Source organism: Rattus norvegicus, chromosome 19 (assembly GCF_036323735.1).
Source record: "Rattus norvegicus strain BN/NHsdMcwi chromosome 19, GRCr8, whole genome shotgun sequence".
NCBI lineage: Eukaryota > Metazoa > Chordata > Mammalia > Rodentia > Muridae > Rattus > Rattus norvegicus.
In genome coordinates this window covers 59,982,443-60,008,760 of record NC_086037.1, presented here as the reverse complement: position 1 = coordinate 60,008,760, position 26,318 = coordinate 59,982,443, and the positions used below count along the sequence as shown (strand labels likewise).

Sequence of the window (26,318 nt, the reverse complement as noted above, 5' to 3'; positions counted from 1 at the left end):
TCTGAAGGAAACCCCTATGAAATGGGGCCTCCATCCATCATAGCTCTCCGGGTAGAAAGAACTGATTAACACTTCCTGGCCTGCAAACTTGTTTGTTAACATGGGGTTTCCTCTCGGCTGTCACCGTGATGTCTTCCGAGTGCAGTGCGTTTGGGATTGGGCTACGCACTGTTTTATCAAGATGGGACAGTTATCGTTGTGGGGTGCGCAGAGCACTGGGAATCCAACCACCTCTGTAAACACAATGATAACATCGTGTCTGCACACTCCCTGAAGACAATGGACCCAGATTCCCTTTTCCTAATTGGGATTGGAAACAATAGGTGGGAAATAGGAGCCCCTGCTATCATTATCTATTGGCCTTCACTTCTGGGCATTGACTGAGCTTAGGGTGTGTGTGTGTGTGTGTGTGTGTGTGTGTGTGTGTGTGTGTGTGTGTGCAGAAACAGCAAATTAAAATTCAGCCTTCTTCCATTTTTCTTCCTTGAGTGTTAATCTTGTTATGAAGCTCCAGTGACAGAGATGTAAAATAGGAAGTGGAGGACGGGAGAGTTATAAACACTTGTGAACAGCATTGCTTTCGGAATTACTTAATGAGCAAAGGCCCGAACAGGGCAGACAGTAAGAGGAGAAATGGAAAAGAAACGTTAAAGGGTGAGGGTGGTCAGGAAGAGAACACAGGACTGCAGGTGTGGTGGAGGGAGGGGGATTTGCAGAGCACATAGGAAACGCTTGCTTTCACCTCAACATCATAAACAGCAATTATACCTCAGAAGGAAGAGACATAGACACTTCGCCAAAAGGTGAGTGACATAATTTATCTTCAGTCAAAAAATTAACATCATTGGATTTTTTCTTTTCCCCAGGAACCATCAGCATCAAGTACAATTTTCTGATTTTCTTTTTTTTTTTTTTAATCCCAAATGCTCAGAACTTTGATAGCACTTGAACATTGGAGATCAGTATTTCCAGGGTGGAGCAGCTGCAGAGTTCAGAGTAGGCATGCTCAGAGGAAGAGAGCTGTTAGAGCCACCGCTATAGAACGTCCATTTTCACGTGCTGCTACCCTCTTCGGACGGAGGAATGGCCTCTGCGCAGCCTCACATAGTACACAATTCTCTGCTGTCATGGGATTCGAGTGGGGCAGTTAGTCACCGTCTGAATAAGTTCTGTGATGACGCGCTGGAAATCCCTCCATCTGTACAATTCAAGCCATGTGAGTAGACGGCAGTGGAAGGAAAGGTGGAGGAAAACAGGGCACAGTATTTTATCATAAGTGTAAATCTGAGTCGTCACTGGCGTTCTGTTGACCCAACTGAGTGGACATCTACTCAGAGAGACTGGCTCAGGATGCTTATTCTTCGTCTGGTTTGAGCCATAATCTATGCTGTAAGAATATTTAAAATGCTGTCTTTTACCCATACTAGGTCGGGCACCACAGTGCCCCACCAAGACATCTGTTGGATGTCTTTATCTCAGTCAGCAAAGCCTCTCACCCGCTTTGCTCCATCCCATATCACACTGCTGATGGCTTCTCTCTGAGCCTGGAAGCAATCTCTCTACCCAGCCTGTTCCCAAGGCAGGCTGCCACCATGCCAGACACACACATCCCAACTCCGTGGTGGCCTAGTGTCTCCAGCCGCTACACACTCTCTTGAACTTAATTGGCCAAATGAAAGAACACACAACACAATAACCTCTGATCCAATTGATAAGATATAATTGCCCACCTAGACATACAAAGCCCTGCTCTCATCCATCCCTTAAGAACATTCATAACAACCTGTAAATGTGCAGAGAGGAATCTTAACATCCGCCTCCATGGTCTCTCCGCTGCTTCTCCCCCTTGCTCTAGTCTCTTCCTCTCTCTAAAACTTTTCTCCCGCCCATCCTTCCTTCTCGTCCAATGAAAGGCCTTATTTTATCTTGTACCCGCCTTCCCCTGTATGACATCATCCAACAACAATCTTCTCACCTGATCCCTTCGCTTGACTCTACCTGGTGTCCCTCTCATACTAGGTACCTGGCCCAGCTCCCGGAACACTGGGTGCTCAGTGTATCTCAGTTAAACCACAGATGACTCTAATTCAGTTACTCGCTTCAGAAGTTTCCTTCACCGAAAAGGAAGCAAAATTACATGAAATCTCATTGACTAAAAAGAAAGCAAAATTACACGAAACTGGAACGGTTGGAAAAATAAAGTGGGAGCTGGAGCGATGGCTCAGCATGTAACAGCACTTGTTGCTCTTCAAGAGATCCCAGCTCCAGCTCTCAGCATCTACATGGATGCTCATGGCAGTCTATAACACCAACTCCAGGAGGGTCTGATGCCCTCTTCTGGCCTCTGTGGGCACTGCACTCACATGGTGCATATACACCCATACATTAAAATCTTCATACACACACGTAAAATAAAAACAAACCTTTAGAGAAAAAAATAAAAGTAAAATGTACGAGCTGAAACTCCTCATTCATAAATTCATTCACCCATTCATTCATTCATTTATTCATTCACTCATAAACCAATAAATTTAGGAAACTCCATTCTAGCTGCAGAGAAGTAAAACAGCCGTTAGATTGAGAAAATACGAGTGGCTACTTTGGACAAAAGCCTAGGATGAATGCCAGCAAAGGGACAAGATCCATACAGTAGAAAAATGGGATCATACTGCACTCACTCTTAGCAGAGTTTAATCTTCATTCTGACCAGCAACGCAGTTGAATGTATTGCTATAAGTATCTGCCCAAAATAACAGTAAGAGCACAGGTATCAGCTGGGGTGACAGCAGTTACTGTGTGTGTGTGTGTGTGTGTGTGTGTGTGTGTGTGTGTACAGGTACATGTGTGTATGTGTGTGAATGCATATGGAAGCCAGAGGTCAGCCCTAGGTGCCTTTTGTCTTTCTCAGTTGCTTTCTACCCTACTTTTAAATTTTTGTTTATTATTGTTGTTATTGTTGCTGTTGTTATATTTGTGTGTGTGCGTGTGTGTGTGTGCACACACGTGCACACGTACCTGCCATGTGTGCAAATAAAGCTCAGGGAAGAGCTCTGTGGAATCTGTTTTTTCCTCCACATTTATGTAGATGCTAGAGATAAAACTCATATTACTGGAGTTGTTTAGCAATAGCTTTTACTGCTGACCCATCTTACTGGCTCAATCTGAAACTTACCACCTGCTCCATTGTATCAAGATTTTCTATTAACCTGAGTTCTGGGGAAGACACTTAGGCCTTCATGCTTATACAATAAGCATTCTATGTACCAACCGAGCCATTTCCTCAGGCCCGGAACTAGTATATCTGATGCACGAGTGGCTTTGCTCCACAGTGGCTCTGTGGCTGTCTCATTTTGTCTTGTAGCTCTGTAGTCTTTAACCTTAGGCTTCCAAGCATTTGGCCTGCAGGAAAAGGGGAAGGAGAGCTGTACAGGGCTGATGTTTGTAAGTGGGTTTTACCCACCCAACAATCCATTAACCCGAACTTGGTCGTGTGCCAATTACTGCCCGGGGAAGAAGTCGAGAAAGGTAAAACAGTAGGGGACAGCATGGGGGGTGGTGGTGGGGGTGTCTCCAGGTCTGTCCATGTGAATGGCAGCAAGCAAACTTGTGAGGAGGGCAGTGAGAAGCGCTCTCTCTTCAAGTTCAGAGTTTCAGTCCTTACATGGAGTCAGCTACAAAAACCACAGGATCTACTCTATTTGGCTCAGGGGGAGGCAGAATGTTGGATGTGGGAAGCAAAAGCTAGGGCTGAAGCCCAATCGGTTAATTCGCTAAGGGGAAAGCCTCAGGTGCGCTGCGCTCTCAGATAGCCCCCAGGATGGAAGGCTCATTGTCCTTCTGGGATGCTGAGTTCTTTGCAGAGCCCTCAGAATGGACCTCGTGACCTTCTGAGGTTTCTCACTGCTCTGATCTCTTCCTAATGGATAGTGTTTTCCAAGCTGATGGTGTTTTAAAGATGCAGAATCTGACCAATGATAATACATCTGACCTCTTGAGGGAGAACTTTGTACATCTTACTCTCTTGGCCTCTCTTATTGGCCAATCACATAACTCGACTAGAAGTTGGTTTTAGAGAACCAATTTCACTATTGCCTAATCACAAGGAAAGACTGTAAAGTTTTATGAGAGCTGAAGGGACTGCCTTTTACAGAGGAGAACTTGAATGATATTACAGGGGACATAAAATGGTAAGAAATAGAATTCCACAAGGTGTTTCCCTGGGACGGTCATGCTAGATTACAGTGCTGAGATACGATCTTACTGTTTCTATCTTCCAAGGACATTGATGGAAGAGGGGAGAAGAGAACCAACATCACATGGTCTCTGACAATACAGTGAACAGACTCCTCATATGGAGTTCAGCATAAGACAGAGAAGGAAAGTCTTCTATGTGTCACTTCTTGACCATGTGACCCTAGGCAAATTCACTAATGTTTAGATTTGCCACGTGCAGCATACAGATCATGGCAGTGACCTCTCTGAGAGTCACTGTATAGGTGTAAATAAATAATAAATGGTGAGGGTCAATCTTGGTTGTCGATTTGATTGGTTCCAGGATCAACTGAAAGGGACTGGCATTCCCGAGAGGAATTTCCTCGGTCTGATTATTTGGGGGAAGGCCACCTAAATGGGCAATGTCTTCCTCAGGCAGTCCAGACAAAAGGGAGGTGAGAAAGGAAACTCTGCTTTTAGTGTGCACACCTTCAATCTTGCTGGCAAGTTCATCTAACCTATTCCTGCTGCACTCCTTCACCGATCTTAGAACCTACTTCTTCCAGCGTGAAGACCAGCGACTCTTCGGGAAACCTTCGGGACTCAAGTACCAGATGGAGACTGGTGACATAGTCAGCCTCACATATTGAGAAACTCTCAGACTCTTACTTCTCCAGTATGAGTCGCTATTTTTGGAGCACCTAGACTGTCTGATGTCAGCCAACATAATAAACTCTCTCCCCCCCGCCCCACTATCGAATCCTGCCAAATACACACACCAAACGTGCTCTCTCACATGTGCCTGGCTTACAGCGGAACTGCAGTTCGTGTGATCATTATGGCTCACGATAATTGCTTTTTAAAAGCTTCAGGAAAAAAGTACCATCTCCGTTAGAGGATATTGAAGTTCAAAGACAGTGGAAAACTCATCTCAGGTAATTCAATGCATGGCAGCCGTCACCAAATTCAGAATCTGACTGTCAAGGCTCCGAAGAAGGCTAGCAGGCCTCACTACCATTGCCAGGTAGCATATGGTGTATTGACCAGTCTGCCATAAGCTCTCATCATTTGGGTGCCTGGTTCTGTTTATTGCCTCAGACTCCCCTGGAGGTGAGGGCTGATGATCTGATTTCACAACCAGCATCATCTGTGAGTCTCATACACTGAGCAAGAGGATGACCAAGGTTGGAGTTTGTCCTACCCCACAGTGGGGAGCACACTCCTGAGCCTTATTGCCTCTGTGGACCTATAGCTTCCCTCTTCCTTTTCTCATTTCTCATCCAACTTCTCTGTCTTTCAACCGTTGTGATTTCTGGCACCTTTGTGTCTCTAGAGAAGGTAGGGGTTGACTAAAGCTGGCCAGCAAGAGAAAAAAAAAAGATTATTTCTCCATTCCGAATATAACATGAAGCTACAAGGGACTGAAAGATTTCTCAGTGGTTAAGAACAGAGAACTTTGTGAGTTCAGTCCCCAGCACTCACATCGGGTGGCTTACAACTGCCTATAAAACTCCAGCCCCATGGGAGTCTGATGCCTCTGGCTTCCTAGGGCACTTACACTTACCTGCAAATATGTAGACAAAATTTATTCTTTTTACTTTAAAAAATGAGGATATATTTTATAAATACTGTGATTTGTTATAAAGGAGAACCATGCAATGGAATGAGAACATGTTCCCAATATATTTACCTCGAGAAGGCTTATGTTGTGCTAAACATAAAAGACCCATATATGTCCAGATATAGAATGCCATATCCTATCTTTGGAAGGATGGGCAACATTCTGCTGCAGTGAGGAATAGACCCTCTGGTGGCTAATGTTGATTATCTACTTGATGAGTTCTATAGGAATCACCAAAGAAACAAGAGTCTGGGCACACCTGTGACTCTTCATATTGATTAGGATGGGTAGGAAGACCTGCCTTAACTTCCGGTGGGTGGGACTGTTCCTTGGGGTGTGGTACTGACTAAAAAGGAAAAGGTGAGCTGAGGACTGCTATCCTTCACTTCTCTGACTGTGGTGGACTGTGAGAAGCTGGCTCAAGCTCCTGCCACCATAACATTTCCATCTTGACCTGTGAGCCAAAGCAAAGCCTCCCTCCATTCCTCCCTCCCTCCATCTCTCCCTCCCTCCCTCCCTTTAGTCAGTGGGGTGGGCAGTAGGTGGTGGGAGGGTAGAGGTGGGAGGAGCATCTAATGCACTCACCACACCTCATTCAGGGACTTGACACAGTAAAAGCTTAAATGTCGGTCACACTGTAACTCTGGAGACCCTAGAAAATGGAGGAGCATCTCACCAGGTGAGTTCACAACCACACGGCTACAGACAACAGTGAGTCTTTCTTACAGACAATGGTGAATATCTTCCGAAAGGTAATATTTTCATTCACACCTTGCTACAAGGAGATGTGCCTGTGCTTGACTCCAAAGGGCCAGGGACTTGTTATCCCCAGACACAGAAGGCAGAAATATTTGCAGAAACACTGAGAGTGACCACTTTTATAAATAACAATAATAAAATGGTGTAGATTCCTGACATGGGGTTTCTTGGACCATTAAATCAAATGTATCTGGAAATTTTGAGATTACTATAAAGTTGAAATGACACTGTATTTCTGGAAGATAAAAGTTAGAAATATCATTGTAAGAAGCACAGAACCTTTTTTACTATATGAATGGCTTGACTCTTCCCATCCAGTGTATCTTTTACCAAGTGGCACTTGGCCTTTCTTCTCAATAGCCACTGACTTGGCTGCCATGGACGGCATGGCCCATGCCTATTTGCCTGACTCTATCTGGAGTAAATGGACCCATAGAATAACCTTATTCTCACTCAAAATAAGAGGCAGGTGTTTGAAAACTGAGCTGTCCGATCCTGGCAAGAGGCATCCTAGTGGAGTAAACAGAGTCAGATGTCGCATGACTCTGGGCCCAGATTTCTGAAGGTGAACTTGCATTTAAGTGGACTTTCTCAGAGAGCCTTCATGTGCGACTGAGTTCTTCCTGGGGCTAACGGCGAGGCTGGGTGAGTGCTATAACCAGGGACAAGGCAGGCGGCCCAGCTCCAATTGTGACACTCGTATAATAATATGGCTGTTCCCTCTCCTTGGGTCTGTGGGGCTTATGGTCCATAAAGTTTAATAACAGGCTCAAAGGCTGAACGGTTAATGCAGGATGCCCGAAGGCTACTCTTTCGAAGAGGATTGGGATCTTTATTTCTTCTCTCTTGACATTTCATCATACACAAATGCCTGTCTGTCATGATGGGCCGTATAAAGTAGCCACGTGACAGGAGGGAGTAAGGGAAGATACTACTGGCTCTTAAATAGTGGGGTCGGCTCACAGTTGCCTTTGTCTTGGCTTAAAGCTTTGAAGAAGTGGAAGTTATGAAGCTTAGTTACTCTGCAAATTGGGTACCATAAACACCCATGGGTGGATATACCAGGGGATGATGGGAATAGCTAGACAAGAAACAAACCCCAAATTCCTTCCTATGGCTTATAAAGCTGTAAGCAGCTCCCAGCACCCTGGCCTTCTATCCCCTTACTATAGGCTAGGACCTCCAGTGCCTTGTTGATGAATGTTGCAACTCTAGTCCTGCCTAGGGCTTGGTATCTCTGGTTCATCTTCTGAGTTCTTCTGTCTCCCTGGAATGGAAAATCTTTCATCTTCTACTCTTTAAATAGGATCCATTCAAGCTCTTAGGCCCGAGATGAAGTCACACCCCACCCCTCCTTAGACTCTTTGATGACAGGAACAATGTCTTTGTGTACATGTTCCCTATTTAAACACACACACACACACACACACACACACACACACACACACACACACTGACACACACAGTACCACAGAGTCAAGGAACCTGCATACATCATCAGGTGATGCACAGGATTAGAAGAATTCAGCACATGATTGAGAGTTAAAGGGACATATGTGCAGGGAGGCCTAGGTCCAGCCCACATATGTTCTTTGGTTGGTGGTCCAAAATCTGAGAGCCCCAAGGATCCAGGTTAGTTGACCATGTTGGTCTTCCTGTGGAGTTCCTATCCCCTTCAGGGCCCACAGTCCTTCCTCCTATTCTTCCCTAACACTCCCCAAGCTCCATCACTGTTTGACTGTGGTGTCTGCATCTGTCAGAGTCACCTGCTGGGTGGAGCCTCTCAGAGAGCAACATCCTCCTGTCTGCAAGCATAACAGAGTATCATCAATAGTGTTAAGGACTGATGCTTGCCCACGGGATGAGTCTCAAGTTGGGCTAGCTATTGGTAGCAGCTGTGCAGCTTGACCTTCGTGTGGTTCCCGAACAACTGGAAAGAGAATTATCCCAAAACCTATAGGTGGGGTATGTTCTACTAGCTGGACCGCCTTGTCTGGCCTCAGTGGGGAAGGAAGTGCCTAGCCTTGAAGAGACTTGAAGTGCCAGGGTGGGAAGGATACCCGGGGACCTCCCCACCAACTAAGAGATGAAGGGAATGGGGGATGGGTGAAGGATTGTGGGAAGGGGTGACCGAACAGGAGAGGGGCAATGAGTGGGATGTAACATAAGTAAGTAAAAAATAATAAAAATTTAATTTTATAAAAAGAGTTAAAGGGTCTTCTGCACTTTAATAGTGGTACACATAGGAAGGACAATAAATGACAGCTCAGAGTGGATTCTAGAGCTGCTCTGGGCTGTGCAGAGCCAAGCAACTTGTATGCTTCAAGAGAATTCCAGTTGGGGCTTCTGGGAGGGCTACTTTGGAGGCTGTGCTGTGGGACACTACAAACAGCTAAAAGAAAGGAAATCCCTATCGGGCTCATTTACATATCAAAGAGGTCTTCCTGCTGGGTTGCCTTGGCTCCTAACAAAGACTTCCCATTCAAGGCCTAGGGCTTTCCTAGTTCCTATTTCAGAACCACTTTCTCTCCTTGGTATCACTCCTTGTAATAGAGAAGCTCTATTACAAACCACCTCCAAGCCTCTTTGGGGCTTCCTGGAAACCAACTGTCCTAAGGTAGCTGAACTCTTCATAGAAATCCTGGGATTATGGACTCCTATGGGACTCTCCTAGGAATGCTGTGTTTACCCAGAGAGTAAATGAAATTCATTCATTCTTTCATTCATTCATTCATTCATTCATTCATTCAGACTCTCATTTCCCCACTCTACCTACAAACACTGATTGAATGGCTACCTATGGAAAAGCTCTGTCTCCTTAATGACGCTTTGATCCTTTTACATGTGGGAGGGGCATCAGGGATAGCTGGCCTCTCCAACAGTTATAACTTGAGCCAATTTAGACAATGTGGGAGATGCATTTGATGGAACCAGTGTTTGGAATTCAGAGCCCTTTTGCCCCAGCTTTCTAAGAAGTTCTTTGTAAAAGGGGCTTCATGAATAGGATTCTGCTCTTGCATTCTGGTAGCTCACATTCTGTGTGGGTGTGGAGGGTGTTGTTGGAATGTATTCTTTATCTATAGTCTTGTTTTATGAGATACCAACTTATTTTTTAAGGTAAGATCTCAGAAACTGGGACTCACTGCCTACCACCACCACCCTCATCCCCACCTGGATGGTTCATTGAACCTGGAACTTGCTAATTCAGATACATTAGCTGGCCAACAAGCCTCATGGATCCGATCTCTACCCCTCTCAACACCAGAATTCCAGGGCCACATAAACCTGTCTGTATTTTCACATATGTGTTGGGGCTCAAGCTAAGGACCTTTATCCCCCCCACCCCCCAGGCTTCTCTCTAGCCAGAGGCAACTGACATCTTGAAAGTCCATGGCTTGCTGGGCAATGGTGGGCCACACCTTTAATCCCTGGTACTTTGGAGGTGAAGCAAATGGATCTCTGAGTCTGAGGCCAGCCTGGTCAACAGAGTGAGTTCTAGGACAGCCAGGGTTACACAGAGAAACCCTGTCTCACGGGAAAAAAAGAGTTCACGGCTATGTAATTCTTGTTATTAGAACTCTTGGGGTAAGGGGGAGATGCATCTTCAGTCTTAGTCTGTCTTAGGTTTCTTTTGACTTCCTTCTAGCTGGTAAGTATATATATATATGTGGCACACATAAATAAAATGAAGATGCATTTTCCAAAGCATCTGGCCAAAGCAGTGGCTTGGTACACCTCCTCAAATAAGATCAGACCTAAGTCAAGATCACTGAAGATCTTGGTGGCACAACAGTTTTTAAAACACACTCCCCCAAAAAGGAAAGAAAGGAAGAAAGAAAGAAAGAAAGAAAGAAGTAAAGAAAGAAGGAAAGAAAGAAAGAAGGAAAGAAAGAAAGAAAGAAAAAAGAAAGAAAGTCAGAGACTCACACTTCCATTTGAAGTATGGACTAGAAAGAATAAAAGTGGATTTTATGTTGTCGTAATAACTCTAGGATGGGGCTCAGTTGAGAGATGCTGGAGGCTGGGAAGATTGCAAAGAACTAATAAGAGCACTGCATTAGTTACTCTGTTGTTATTGTTATTGTCCTTGTAACAATACCTTCTGACCAAAACAATGTAATAAAGAAAGGATATCTTCTGGCCCTCAATACATGACAGGAAAGTGAAGGCAGGAGAAGCTGGAAGCAGCTGGCCACATATAATTCACAATTAGGTTGATGAGAATGCATATTACTAGTCAGCTCCCCTGCTCTACTTAAATAACTCAAGATCCCAGCCAGGGAATGGTGCCACCCACAGTGGCTCATCTTTCCACTTCAATTAACATAATCAAGGTAATCCCTCACAGGCCAGGCTCCCAGGTGGTTCCAGATTCCATCAAGTTGACAGTGAGCATCAACCATTACAACAAGCACAAAGTTATAAAGGGGTGCTCAGTTTAAAAAGGAAGAAAATATGAGGCTGTTCTAAAGACAGATTTAAAAAAATTGCTCCTACACCTTACTTTTCTGAATAGGATTGAGTGGATAAGACCAAAAGTGACCAAACAGAAACATATAAACAAAACCTACCAACTCCAACATACAAAAATCCTGAAATTTTAGAGAGTAGCTAAATCTAATGGAGTAGAGCTGGGTTGACCAGATATCCCAATTCACATCCTGTGTCTCTGTATCATCTTTTGTTTTGTTTTTGCCTATAACTAAAAGGCCCCAGTTTACCTAAAGAATTACATGGGCACTCAAACAACACAATGCAAACTCCTATGTTTGTCACTTTTCTCTTTGCTCTGACCAGAATACCTGACAAAGCAACTTAAGGTAGGAAAGGTTTATTTTGGATTACAGTTTGAAGATACAGTCCACCATAGCAGGGAAGTCATAGCTTCGGCTTGTGAATCAGCTGAGCAATACCCCCCTCCCCCAAAACACTAACATTTTAAGTATTAAGCTTTTGTGTACATTGTGAGGTGTGTATGTTTCTAGGTATGCACCACATGCTATAACACATCAGAGGACAGATTGTGGAAGTTGATTTTTTTTTCTTCTACCACATGTGTCCTGGGGATGAAATTCATGTCTTCAGGTTTGTCACCAAGTGCCTTTACCTACTGAGCCATCTCACCAACACTCAATTTCTCCTTTTTATTTCAATCCATGGAATGGCACCACCCACAATGGTGGGGGTGTGGCATGACTTTCTACCACAATTAACATAATCAAGGGAATTCTTCACAGATCTGCCTAGAGGACAATACCTCCTTAGTGTTCAAGCAACAAGAGAAATAATACAGTTGTTCATGTCAATAATAATAATAATGATAATAATATAGGAATTTTATTTATTTATTTATTTATAGCAATTATTCGATATCTGCTGGATGGCGTGAGAAATCTAAACCTTCAAACAGCCCTGTGAGGATCACTGACATTATTATCTTTTATTGCCAAGGTTGATGAGAAGCAGAGAAGGAAAAATAAAAAATTAGGAAAAACAGAGCCCAAAGAGTGCCTAACGTTGAGCTGGTGCCTCTCACCACTATGCGCCCATTTCATAAATCTACTGCTTTTGAAAAAAAGTATCTAGACTGAAACATAAGAATCTTCCATATCAAAAATGCTTATTATAACAAGGAGCTAGGAAGACACCTCAAGTAGCAAAGCACTAGTTTTGTAAGCACGAGGATCTGGATTTGATCCCCAGAAATAAAAATAAAACTGAGTGTTGTGGTTTGTGGGTATTTATAAGCTCAGTGCTGGGAGTGGAGGGGGCATGGTATCACTGAGGCTCCCTAGACAGCCAGCCTTCTTACTAGGGAAGAGGCCAGTGAGAAACTGTCTTAAAAAACAGGTTGAAAGATGACATTCAAGGCTCAAGGTTAACTTCTGGCACACACATGTTCACACACATACACACACACACACACACACACATACACACACACAAGCACAAAGTAGGTTCTCAATGTATGATCGTACAATGAACATTTATCAAATTCTGGACTCTCACTGTGATTGGACCATTTTCAGACAGTTATGGGTGATCTATCCAGATGAACAACCTCAAAAACCTCGTGCCCACTAGCACGACCTTAGACCTAGATGTGTACCTTAGGTACACGGACCTTAGAATGTGAATTCCTGGCCCTGGGCAGGCTCTCATGTGACTTTGCTCAGTACTGCAGCCAGGCAGAAATAATTCAGTCCTTTCTGGATTTTCCCTCAGACAGGAAAGTAAAATTAGATTGGGGGGTTGGGGGGAGAGGTGAGAATTACATCAATTGAGACCATTCTAGGAAGCAAAAGGGTGCTTCACATGGGTTCTGTCCTAGAGGATGGTCGACCTCCACTAAGGAAAGAGCTATCTTTTCTTACCAGCAGGAGCTAGGGAACTTACCTTAATACTTTCTCTCCAGCCGGTGGGCTGTAGCTGGAGAGAGCAGTGTTAGATTTTTCTGCTCCTGGAGAAACTCTGGCCTGGGCCTCTGCATCACTTATAGGTCTGAGCACAGCAGGTCTAGCAAGCTGTCTGGTATTTTGAAATGCTCACCCTGGCTTTCCATTGACCTCTCATGCTTTGCTGATCTTCCCAGCCCCACGTGGAGCTGTGGGATACAAAGGAATACAGTGAGGAGAGAAAAAGTCACCAGGCACTGTCCTTGAGGTAATTAATCGTCGGTGACTCTTTGCCAGGGGGAATAATGTGACTCAGAACACATTCTGTCCCTGTAACATCAACGATGCAGCAGAAAGTCTGCTCTGAAAAAGATGCGAAGGAATTTGGGAGGGGGTGGGGAGGCTTTGTTGCAAAGTGAGGATGCTTGGCTGTTGACACCATTGCATGCAGGATGCAAGATCGCTGCAAACACAACCTGGTCCACTGCCAAGCTGCTCAATTCTCTGGGAAAGTGGTGCTTTCCAAATTCAGTGAGATTCTGAAATAGAGTTCCACCTCCCAGCTCCGAGTCTGCCGCAGTGAGCCCTACAGCAGAAGGTGGCCTGATCATACATACTCCGTGTGACTGGCACTGGTTCCTGTCACATCTTTCGTTCCCGTTTGCTAAAAGCTGATGGTACCGTACAGAAAGCCCCGAATCATGACCAAGGGTTGAGGGCCTGTCAGTCCCAAAGTGGGGTAGCCACAGTTCACTTGATGTGTCCTCAGATACATGGACCACACATGTGAGAATCTGTCTTTCTTTCTCTGTACCAGATGTCAACGGAAGTATAATGTGCCTGGATGTTAAGAACGCTGACTACCAGATAGATCAGAGTGTGAGGGTAAAGGAGAGAGAGAGAAAGAGGAAACGGGTAAGGAAGAAGGAGAGGAGGAGGAAGAAGAGGGGGATGGAGAGGAGAAGAGATAGAAACCAATAAAAGGATAGGGAAAGGGAAAGAGGAAAAAGAAAGAATTCACATCAAAACTCGCCCCTAAACTTCAGCCTGTTTGACTCTAAGATGTTGCTTACTATTACTTGAATATTCAAACTTCCTGACTTTTGCCTCCCCACAAACTTTTGGTTTCTTGCCAAGCTGTTTCATCCTGAGGCTCCTTCTGCCCTGTCTGGGGAATGGGGCATGGCACTGTGAAGAGAGAGCCTGAAGAAGGAAGGTGTCAGACACAGGAGCTTTGAGATGAGTACACCCGAGAAAGAAAGGCTGCCTCAGGACCTAGAGGAGCAGGCCACCCTGCAAAAGACAATCTTCAGAACCTCAGCACAAAGAGCTCACTGAAACCGGGGTACCCTCCTAGAAAGATCAGCAATGGGCTCCTTGCTAAAGAAACAGTGGTGCTGTATCATAGTTTTGCACCCCCTAACCCCAGGTAAAAGCTGTTCTTTACAAATAAAAAATGTTTCTGGTTAAAAGTGTAACTTTTAGAATCCCAAAAATTAGTGAGGCTGTAAAGGAAGTATTTTGGGGATCAAATGCTCATAGATTCCCTTACCTCAAAATGAAGACCAGTACCCATCAACCATCTCACTTGAGTAACCAATCCACAAAGCCACTGAAGAGAAGAGACAGGCAGGAGAACTATCTATTGGATGTCATGGTCCTACTGTGTGTCGACTAGTCACAGACAACCTGCAGGCCACAAGCTATCCCCTCCACCCTCAGATGGGAAATTCTATTGGGAAAATACCAAAAGAATCAGAGAATTTTGATTTTTTTTTTCCTTTGAGAGCTAGGAGTGGTCTTCAAATATTGTTTTGCTAAAACATGTGCATATGCTTACACATATACATATTCTTGTGTGTGCCAATGTAGATCCATGTGTATGTGTGTATTCATGTTCACATGTGTGGCAATGTATATGTATGTGTTTCTCTCTGTGTGTGTGATGTTCATGTATGTGTCAGTATAGATGAATGTGTGTGAGTCAATACAGGCACATGTGTTTCTGTGTGTGTGTGATGTTCATGTATGTACTAGTATAGATGCATGTGTGCGCATGATTATATGTGAGCCAATATAGATGCATGTATTTTTCTCCATGTGTGTGTGTGATATTCATGTGTGTGCCAGTGTAGATGCCTGTCATGCTCACATGTGTTCTGGTGTACTTGAATGTAGGGGCAGCCATAGAAAACACTAATTGCTATCTCTTGGACAACAGCTCTCCATCTTCTTTTGAAACAGAGTTCCCATTGTCCTGGATCTCTCCATGTAGGCCAGGCTAGCCAGCCAGTGAGGTCCAAAGATGGACCTGTCTCCATCTTGCCAGTACTGGGATTACATGCATGTTGACACGATATCTTTTTTTTTTTTTTAACATGAGTCCTAGGGATCAAACTCAGGTCCTCGTGCTTCCAAGCCATGAGCCATATCCCTACCCCAGATGATTTCACTATAAGGAAAATAAACATAAACACAAATTTCTTCGATTGTGTGTATTGCCTGCCTGAAGTTAGGTAATGTCAAAGTTCACTCCTGAAGGGTGATTTCTTTGGTTTATAACACAGCCTTGGTTGTGTTTGGTGTCCAGAGAAAGCCAGGCAGCCACTTCTCAGACTCAAAACCCTATGTCAGCAAAATGGTAAAGGGTTTGACACTGACTTTCTTAAGAGAGAAAGAGAGAGAGAGAGAGAGAGAGAGAGAGAGAGAGAGAGAGAGAGAGAAGAAGAAGGAGGAGGAGGAGGAGGAGGAGGAAGAAGGGAGGGAGGGAGGGAGGAAAGAAAGAAAGAAAGAAAGAAAAAGAAAGAAAGAAAGAAAGAAAGAAAGAAAGAAAGAAAGAAAGAGAGAGAGAGAGAGAGAAAGAAAGAACAGACTAGAATGGAGAGAAATCAGCAATACTCTCTTTAGAAAAGAGAAGTAAGACTAGAGAAAGAAACTGATGGAAGGAAGGACAGAAGGGGAGGGCTATGGAGGGAGGAAAGGAGGGAGTGGACAGAAAAAAAAAAACCCAAAAAACCAGAAGGTAGGGGCAGAATACTGCGCAGCTCCATTTTGGCAACCCAAAGAGGGAATATAAGCTTAAAGCCCTGAATTTAACAAACCTAATTATCAAGGCTTAATTAGTACCAAGGGTCCAGCTCTGTGGAACACCTGCAGACTTAATTTATGTCCTGACAGAGAGGAACAAGTGTTAATGGGCTGTATTTATGTTAATACCTGAACCTTAGGAGCCCGTGGAACAAAACAGACCGTGTGCTGGCTTTTCCAAGCTACAGAACAAATATAAAAGATTTTCATCTTAATGTAGTCTGCATGTAATTCTTTGGGGATCCCGCAGATCTACTTAAACTTTTAGAAGTAGTACACGGGAAAAGGAGAGCTGTTCAGGGTCTTTGTCAAAGTCTCACGAGATCAAGCCACAAATGAGAGGTTACATCTTGCCTTTAATATAGAGAATGGAGAATTAGGTTAATATTGACAGTGTTCCTGGAGTGGCTTTACACACACACACACACACACACACACACACACACACACACACACACATATATTATTTTTTAAAATGTGTGTGTGTGTGTGTGCATGTGTGCTTGTGTAGGCATGTGCACGGTCACCCAGAGGCCAGAAGGGGCCTCAAGTTCTGTGAGGCTGGAGGCACAATTGCTGAGCTGCCTGACATCAGTGTTGGGAACTGAGTCCAGGGTCTCTCCCAGAGCAGTACACACTCTTAACTGAGGAGTCATCTCTCCAGCCCCAAATGGTGGATGATTTTTGTTGTTTTCTCATGAAGTCTCCAAGATAAACAACATTGTTCCCATGAACCCTGGAGTATTAAAATGGTAGCTTGTGCTTGAACAGAGAGCTTGTCACACGTCCACCAACAGGATGAGGTCCCTGTAGACACGTTCTAGGTTACAGATCAAGAATCCAAGAGGGAGAGGACAGAAGGATGTTCCCCCGGGCAGGCATCCGGGTGGTCTAAAGAGTATCACTTCTGTTGCAAACCTTACAATCAACGAGTTCAACTCCCTCAAATACACACAATAGTGCTGATCAAATACTTGTGAATACCTATTTAAAACAGAGGTCTCAGCAAATTAAAACTAAATACAATCTCCCATGGTAAAGAATACATATAAAAACCCACTATTATTTGAATCACTCACAGATAATGGAGAAACTCATATTAAGATATTGATACTCATGTGTGGTCAGCATTGTCCTGAGCATAGATTAAAAAGGAAACAAAAGTCATGGAAATTGAAGCTAGAGAAATAAGAACTACATTCAGAGGTGTGTGGAAATTCTCTGTAGCCCTGAGAAACTAATTAATACATTGACAGGAGAGCTATTTATTGGAATTGGTTATATTCCTGTACACCAATCAAAGATAACTGGAAAAAAATACCACTTAAAATTAGGGGCAGGAGAGATGGCTAGCTCAGGGGTTGAGGGCACTCGCTCTTCCAGAGGACTCAAGTTTAGTGTCAAACACCCACATCAGGTGACTCACAACTGCTTGTAACTCTTAGCTCCAGAGGACCCAATGTCTTCTCTGTCTCCCATAGGCACTGTACTCTTTGGCAAATACCCCACATAAACATATAGATATCTTTGTTTCATAAAAATATATGAAAACACATATTTTTTCAATAAAGGCCAAAAATAAACATTTGACAATAGATATAATTAATATATATGACATCATTGAGGTATTAATAAGTATGAAAAGACACATGTGTTTGGAAAGGTGTGTGTGTGTGTGTGTATGTGTGTGTTTGTGTATGTATGTGTGTATATGTGTGTGTATGTGTGTGTTTGTGTATGTATGTGTGTATATGTGTGTGTATGTGTGTGTATATATGAGTATGTGTGTATATGTATCTGTGTATGTGTATGTGTGTGTATGTATGTGTGTGAATGTGTGTGTATGTTTATATATGTGTATATATGTTTGTGTATATGTGTGTGTGTATGTGTCTGTGTGTGTGTGTGTGTGTGTGTGTGTGTGATGGACTGAGACACTCAATATTACTAGTTGTCAATTATCCTCAAGCTGATTAATAGATTCAATTCTATATCTAGTAAGATCCAAGCAGATATTTTTTAAGATAAATGGAGAAGTTGATCCTAAAATTCATGTCAAGAAACAGAGTATGGAGAAAAGTCCCAACAACCTTACAATGAAGGGTCTGGTCTCTATGTTTGGCCAGCTTCAAAGGTGTCTGGAAAGCCATGGTGACTGGTGCAGTGGTTACGGGCATTGGAAGAGAAAAGAAAAAACAATTGGATCGATGGAGTACAATGGGGAGGCTTGAGATAGACCCATGCCTACATGGCCAACCGATGTTTGACAGAGGTGCAAAGGAAATTCAATAAAAGGAAGATCAGACTTTGAACAAATGACACTCTTTCCACATGGGAAGAGACATAAACCTCTACCCTTACCTCCTACCATACACAAAGAGGGATCTAAGGTGAAAAATTGGAATAAAGGCTAACTCTGAAGTCATGAAGATTAGACAGAAGAGGAGTTTGGTGTTATCAAGGTTCAAGATAAAGGACAACGTCTGAGAATACAGAATTGAATACAGAAGGCAGGCAAGGAAAAAGTTCACAGAATGCACAGAGGCTTGTATCTCCGGCGTGTCGTATCTCTACAGTCCAGTGTTAAAAAGAAAACCCAACTTGGGGGGAAAAAAGGTTCAAATCAGTAAATAAGTATTCCACAGAGAGACCATATGAGTGGAATGGCGGAGGAGATTGGGGTGATGTGGGGAAGCATTAGTCACCAGGAAAATGCAAAGTAGAACAAGCGAAAGAAAGCATCTCACACCTACTGCCAAGGCTATAATTAAAACACCAAAATTTCCAAGTATCGATGAGGATATGAAGTGATGTGATCTCTCACACAGTTCTAGATGTGAAAGTGGTACAACCACATTAGACTACCACTCGGTGGCATCTTAACTGGATACCCCAAGAGCCAACAGTCCTCTGCCTAGGTATAAATCACAAAGAAATGTTGTACTGTGCCAAAGAGACATTTATGTCCCTTGTTTACTGCACTACCATCTATGGCGGGCAGCCTCGATATGGAATCCAGCTGAGGTACCCACAGGTAAATAGTGGGTCAAGAAAATGGGGTAGCTACACACAGTAGCTTATCAGTCGGCTATGAGACAGAATGGGTGGAGGGGAGGCTGAGGGATGGCTCAGAGTCTCTAAAACATAATGGGAGTCTGTCATTCGTGGCAAAATGGGCATGACAGGAGGGCATTGTGCTAAGTGAAATAAGCCAGACACAGAAAGGCAAATGTTCCTCTTCATATGTGGAAATAAAACCCGCAGAGTTGATAGATGCAAACAGTAGAATAGTGGTGGAAAAATAGGTCTATGGGGAATGTTATTAGTAGGAGATGATGAATACAAAAGTATTTTATAGGGAAATATACTCTGATACATATGTAGAGCTGAAGGGGAGTTGTACTACACATCTATTAATTATCTATTTGATGAGAAACTAGAAGACAGGAGTTTGAAATAATAATTGAGCCAGAAATGGTTGCTCACACCTTTAATTTCAGCACTCAGGAGGCAAAGGCAGGTGGATCTCTGTGACTTCAAGGCTGGCCTGGTCTCCATTACAGTTCTAGGTTAGGAGTGCACAGTGAGACCATGTCTGAAAAAGGAAAGAAAGAGAGAGAGAGAGAGAGAGAGAGAGAGAGAGAGAGAGAGAGAGAGAGAGGAAAGGAGAGAGGAAATAATAAGTATTTAAAGAGCAAGAATGTTAATGGTTCTGATCTGATCATTATGCACTAATCACACAGATCAGTTATCACACAGTGTCCCTGGAGAGGTAGCTTGGTGGTTAAGAGCACTTGTTTCTCTTGCAAAGGACCTGAGTCTAGTTCCCAACAGCCACAGAGAGAAGGTTATAACCACCTGTAACTCCAGCTCCAGATCATACCCAGAACGCATAAAAACAAATAAATAAAAATAAATATTTTAGAGTATATCACACATTATCTCACCACCAATTGCTAGATACGGTGGTGTACACCTTTAATGCCAGCACTCAGGAAATAGAGGTAGGCAAACCATTGTGAGGTTCAAGATCAGCCTGGTCTACAAAGTGAGTCCGAGACAACCAGGGCTCTGCTATACAGAGAAACAGCATCTTGAAAAGCCAATCGTTAACAAATCAATCAATCCATCAGTCAATCAATCAATAAAGTGAAAATAAAAAAATAAAAATGTCACCGGTTTTTGGAAGACTTGTTCACGGAAACAGAAATACCCCAATTTGCAGAAATAGACAAGTGGTTAAACTGGAGCCCAGTTTTCCAATGAAGGAATATTCTGAACTGAAAAAAGAGAGGTCTGCATGTATACACCAATGGGTATGAGTCTCAGAAACGTGTTAGCTATTAAACAACCCGACAATGACAGAAAATCTAGACACAAAAGCCTAGACACAGTTCTCATTAAGTGAGGCCATGCTGTGGATATGACAGATGCAGGGACTTAGTCACTTAAGGGGAGATAAGAATGCTGTGGGGCTGGGGATTTAGCTCAGTGGTAGAACGCTTACCTAGGAAGCGCAAGGCCCTGGGTTCGGTCCCCAGCTCCGAAAAAAAAGAACCAAAAAAAAAAAAAAAAAAAAAAAAAGAATGCTGTATCTCTGAGGAAGACTGGTGACCACGCAAGTGTATGGACACAGGTGTCCAAAAGTAGGGAACCATATCTTTCAAAATGTTAATCCTATGGCCTGTAAGTTGCACTATTTAATAGAGTATGTATGTGTGTACATATGTAAATATCCTCTCACTCATACGCAATCTAAGCGAGTTTATTCACTGATGAGTTTTAATCTATCATCTGCTATCTGTCTGTTTGTCTATCTATCTATCTATCTATATCTATCTATCTATCTATCTATCTATCTATCTATCTATCTATCTATCTATCTATACCTTGCTGGGGTCACACCCAGAGACTTACATAAGGAAACAAAATTGAAAATCATGAGAGATACCTTTCATGTTAAGAGTAAAACCCAACCCACAAAGGTCCTTGGAAGTTTCACGTTAAGGTGACTTTACGTGTCACCTTAAGTTGTTTTTTTTTGCTGGATATGGTATGGCACACCTTTAATCCCAGCACTGGGGAGGCAGGTGGATCTGAGTTGCACCTTAAAAGAGATTAAAAGAGAGTTTCAGAACAGCCAGAGCTGTTTCAGGGAGAAGCCCTTTCTTGAAAAAGACAAAAACATAAAACTATAAAGGGGGTGGGGGAAGAAGGAAAAGAAATAGCTTCTTATTAATAATGTTTACAAAGTATTTATTTTTGTGTGTATGTGTTTGTGTGAGCTTCTGTACACCATGTGAGTCTAAGTGTTGGAGGGGACCAGAAGAGGGTGTGAGGTCCCCTAGAACTGGAGTTACTGGCGGGAGCCTCCATGTGGGTGCTGGAAACAGAACCCAGAACTGGGTCCTCTGCGAGAGCAGACAGTGCTCGGAACTGCCAAGCCCTCCCTCTAGCCTCTGCAATTGCCTATCAATTCTGTTCTGAGTGCATCAGGCTCAGGAGGAAGAGGTAGGGCTTAGGAGTCAAAGGTCACTATTTTGGTTTCTCTTCCCATTAGCAGTGTGACCTTGGGCAAGTTAATCATCAGGAAGCCCCTTGGTTTTGTGGGGTGGGGATGCTCTGGGCTTGCCTTTTTTTTTTAATTTTATTTTTTTTAAAACTCTCAGCCCAGTTCTGACAACTTTGTAAAACATCGAGTGGCTCTAGGACAAACATCACTTTTAAACTTTTATCCAAACTCCTGTTTCTGAAGATGACTAAGTAGCTGTGTGAAAACTGCTGAAACCGTTCGGTGACTTTCCTTTTTAGTGAGTGTAAGTGCATTCTGGAAATGCTTAATTATTTTTGAAAACCTAATTTAGAGCACATTCTTTGGGCCAGCAGTCTTGGACCTGGGATGCTAAGCCATAGCTGGGACCAAACTTGTGAGAGTGTTCTTTTCTGAGAGGGCTAGGGAACACCGACCTTCTTCTATGCTGCATCTGTATTTGAGTGTGTCTGCGGATCACGCACAGTTAGATTCTATGAGTCAACCAGCCTGTTCTTAAAAAAAAAATCTTATTTTTGTTAGACACTCAGAATTCACCAGACCTCCCCATAAATCCGTATTTCTCTGTTGATCAATGTATATTTTAAAGATCCGTGGGTGGTCTAATAGCAGCAGAAATCAAATCCAGAACAACAGTGAATTCTTGTGTGCGTTTTGCACCATCGAACTTGCCGGGGTTTCAATGGAACACTATTCTTAAGGTGAGCAGACCTGGGCATGTACTTTGTACACATTCGGCATTAAGTACTGGTTGGGAGCTGGGTCCCTGTCACGCCGCCGTGAGGTACAGCAGACACAGTTTAAACTCTGTGGAGAAGCTCACACACCAATCCTTTCCCGTGAACCGTTGCTTTTTGGTGTTACCAGGAATTAGCGAGGAAGCGAGGAAGATGCTACCCGATATAGAAACTTGAGCCCTTTACTTCATTGAGAAAAAGGAAAGAAACCCACAGCTAGTTAAGGGAACCCCGCTGGTGATCGGGCGGGGTTTTATTTATCTTAATTGGGCGAGCCTAAGTTGTTGTGAAGGTTCGCAAGTCGATGATGCTATGGACTTTGAGGTGCGGTTTGCCAAAGCAGCTATTACGCATTAGCACATCTAGTAACTACCCTGACTATGGAAACCCGACAGACATCACTGAGCTTACTTTTTTTCCTAACCATGCAACTGAGGTAAGATGTACACAGGGTTCTCGTAAACTGGCGCCCGGAGTGATGGGAAATTGGGGCTCCGCAGGCCACAAGCGGGGATGCGTGGGACCTCGCTCTGGCTTCCGAGCACTTCTTCGTGGAAGTGCCTGGGTGGATCTGCTGGAACTCGGGTGTGCAGCATCAGTCCAGTCATCAGATAATTTCTGCTTGAGAATTCTGAGAAGCAAGTGGCGTGCCAAGCTCGGTTAGTCACGGGGTTTTTCGCTGCACTGCGAAAAAGCAAGACCCATTTCAGGGTCACGGGGGTCAGTGCTTTGTGTTACAACCCTCCAGGCTCAGGCTGAGTCCTGACTTTCCCCACAACCTTCCCTCTAACAAGGTGTTTCTTATCTGTCACTATTTTTCACAGTTTCATGCCAGCCCGAGATACACTAAGCAGGCAGGACAGGAAGGTATAGTATCAGGTTGGTTCCTGGACACATCAAAACTTTTGTGAAATGAAAGGGGTTGGGTGGGAGTGGGGAACCAGGCTGGATGGAGAGGTCCACAAGGAATTGGGGAGAGCAGAGGGCAGATCTGGAGAGCTCCTTCCTGGTCCAAAGAATAGAAACTGAGTTCAAATGCTAATTAAAACAAGGAGCTGGGATACAGCCCAGTTAGTTGGTCCTGTGCTTGTCTGGCACTCAGCAGCAGCACGTCCTGGGTTTGATTCCAGGGTTGCATAAACCAGGCATGGTAGAGAGGCCTGCAAGCCCAGCACTTGGTGAAGTAGAAACAGGAGGATCTGGAGTTCAAGGTCATTGCATTACACAGTGAGTTCAAGACAAGTGTGGGTACTTGAGACCCTATCTCTAAAAGGATGGTGATGGTGGTGATGATGATTTAAACAAACAATTGCTCAGGGACTTATGATATTCATGCCAGGCACTGTTGAAAATTAGTAACTCTGGTGTCCAAACTAGACTTAGGGGACTGACCGTGGACTCAAAAGATCCTTGCCTCTGCCTCCAGAGTATCTGGGACTGCCGGTATGTCCCAGGCAAGCTTCTATGAAACTTTAAAATTTAAAAGAAATAGCAATCGTGGCTAATTGTGGAAATGAAAGTAAACATTAAGAGCCACCACACCAAGGAAATTGCTCTGCAGTGCCTGGCAGGGGAGGGGACTCAGGACAGGTCACAGATAGTCGCTTATCCGGTGACAAACATGTCAAAGGAAATTGCTTTACTCAAAAGACCCACATAAACAAAGCCTGCTGCCCTGTCTTGGAAAACAGCAGGTGTGAGTGAGTTCAGTGAGGCAGGAATGTGAAGGAGAAGGGGAAAGAGGCAGGTAACTGAGGAGGAGGAGGAGTACTTCCTACAAGGAAAGGAAAGCTGCTCCCAGGGCTAGACAGCCTCCATTGGTGGACAGCAGGGAGTCCGGGTGTGGGGGGGAGACAGACAGACAGAGACAGACAGAGAGAAACAGACACACAGACATACACATACCACACACACGCGCGTGCACGCACACACACACACACACAGAGACAGAGAGACAGAGACAGAGGAAGGGAGAGAGAAACAGAGAGACAGAGACAGAAAGGGAGAGAAAGAGAAATAAAGAAAGAAAGAAAGAGAGGGAGAGAGAGAAAGGGGATAGAGAAAGGAAAGAAAGAGAAAGGAAAGAGAGGGAGCGAGAGAGAAAGAGGGGGAGAAAGGAAAGAAAGAGAGAAAAAGAGAGAGAGAGAGAGAGAGAGAGAGAGAGAGAGAGAGGCGTATGTGCAAATAAGGCAGGACAAGATACAGAATCTAAAGTGAAGGCAAAAATATGTAAGAAAATGGCATGTGTGTGGGAACCAGGCGGAGGAGCAGAGTCTGAGAGTGGAGTGGGTGTGTGTGGGGTTAGAGGGAGGGTTTCTCTCTGTTTCTGCTATGTCCTGGAGATAGTTTTCTAAGAAACAACAGAAAATTTAAAAAAAAAAAATTAAAAGAAGCTGATCTAGACTAGCTAAAAATAAAAGGTACATGTTGTTTATGGGAACCTGATGTGAGCGTTTCACAAACCCAGACTCAGACAAGAGTGACAGACAAGGAGGCCGAGGCTTGGCCTCCTCAGGAGCTGGTAGCAGGACAGCCAAAGCCAGTGGGGACTCCAGTTCTGCTGGTTTGGGTCTCATGTGGGTCATGGTTGAGGTGTGAGGTGTCCTGTAAGGTAGTCAGCCTTATCTGTCTGGGTAACTGTTGTTCATCCATCAAATGGCGACGAGGAACCCTGATTCCAGAAGCTTCTTTGACCTTGAGGGCTGTTTTGAAGGCCCTGGCCGCAGCTGCCAGATAGCTCAGGGCTTGCTCCTGTTTCTGGCTTTTGTTTTCGAGGCAGGGTCTTATCTGTTCCAGCCCGGCCTTGAACTCCCGGTGTAGCTGAGAATGATCTTGAACTTCTGATCCTCCTGCCTCTACCTCAGGCAGCATAGGCAGTGCTGGATAAAGAAGCTAGGGCTTTGTATCCCAGGCAAGAAGTCTACCAACTGAGTTCTACAGAAATGGAGGGTTGCGGGCACTGGGGGCAGACATGACGACTTGTCACAATCTGAACTCAGTCGCAGCACGGAACATTCAGAAACGTGTGAAGCCAGCAAGCTTAAGTGATCCAGGCCATGTGTGACAAAAGATTAAAACAGCGTGCATGGGGTCAGAATCCCTTGCTCTGAAGACGCTGTCCCTTGGTCTCATTGGCCAGGCTATTAGGGTTGGGACTGAGGAGATTATGGGGTTTTGTTTGTTTGTTCGGTTATTGTTTTTGTTGTTTTGGGGTGAGCATCTCAAAGCACCAAACAGGGAGAGGCAGAGTCACCTGATGGGTCAGTAGTGCTTTCTGCCCTGACAGAGGAACTGGGTTCAGATCCCAGCACCAAGAGGGTGGCTCACAAATGTTCTAGGGATCCAGCACCCTCTGCAGAAGCACAGTGTACTTAGATGCAGGTAACCATTCCCACAACACAATAACCCTTAAATAAATGCAGGGAAAGATGTTTTAGGCAAAAGGCAACGTGGCTTGGCTCCTCGGCCTTCTAATGCAACTCACACGGTGACCCCTTCAAATTCACCAGTCCCAATAAAAAGGGGGGCACACTCCTGGAACATCAGCTGTCCCTGTATAAGGACATTTGATTATTAGATGACAAGCTTATCAGAAGCATCCTGCTGCCCTCCTCGGCACACAGGTGTGCATGCATGCTGGGGGGGGGGGGGGGGCGGGTCCTGTCCTGTCTCCTGATTCCTTCTCGCCATTACTTGGTCACCTGAGTGGCCTCTGTCTCTGGCTGGTTACAGATGACTTAACCCTTTCCCCCTGGTCCCTGAAACCCCTACTCGGTATCCTGCACCTTCCAGTGCTTATTGAACATACAAAGAACTGTCAGAGAAGAGAGAAGAACATGTCAAGGTCAGCATGCAGGTGACCTTGTTTAAAGAGAAGCAGAAGACACAGATAGGGCGAGGACAGTAATCACAGAAAGGTTTACTTGATTTCCCTCCCTCTCTTCCTCCCTCCCTTC

General features: G+C 44.2%; 1 protein-coding gene and 1 long non-coding RNA gene across 4 annotated transcripts in view; both read right to left on the bottom strand.

The window, feature by feature from the left end:
- Wwox (WW domain-containing oxidoreductase) overlaps positions 1-26,318 on the bottom strand; it is a 930,922-nt gene that overhangs the window by 260,563 nt on the left and 644,041 nt on the right. The window lies entirely within an intron of this gene.
- LOC120098538 (uncharacterized) lies at positions 800-26,318 on the bottom strand. Its single transcript, XR_005496842.2, has 2 exons — positions 1,784-26,318; positions 800-1,198 (listed from the first exon to the last, which is right to left on the bottom strand). It is a non-coding gene; the product is annotated as an uncharacterized LOC120098538 (long non-coding RNA).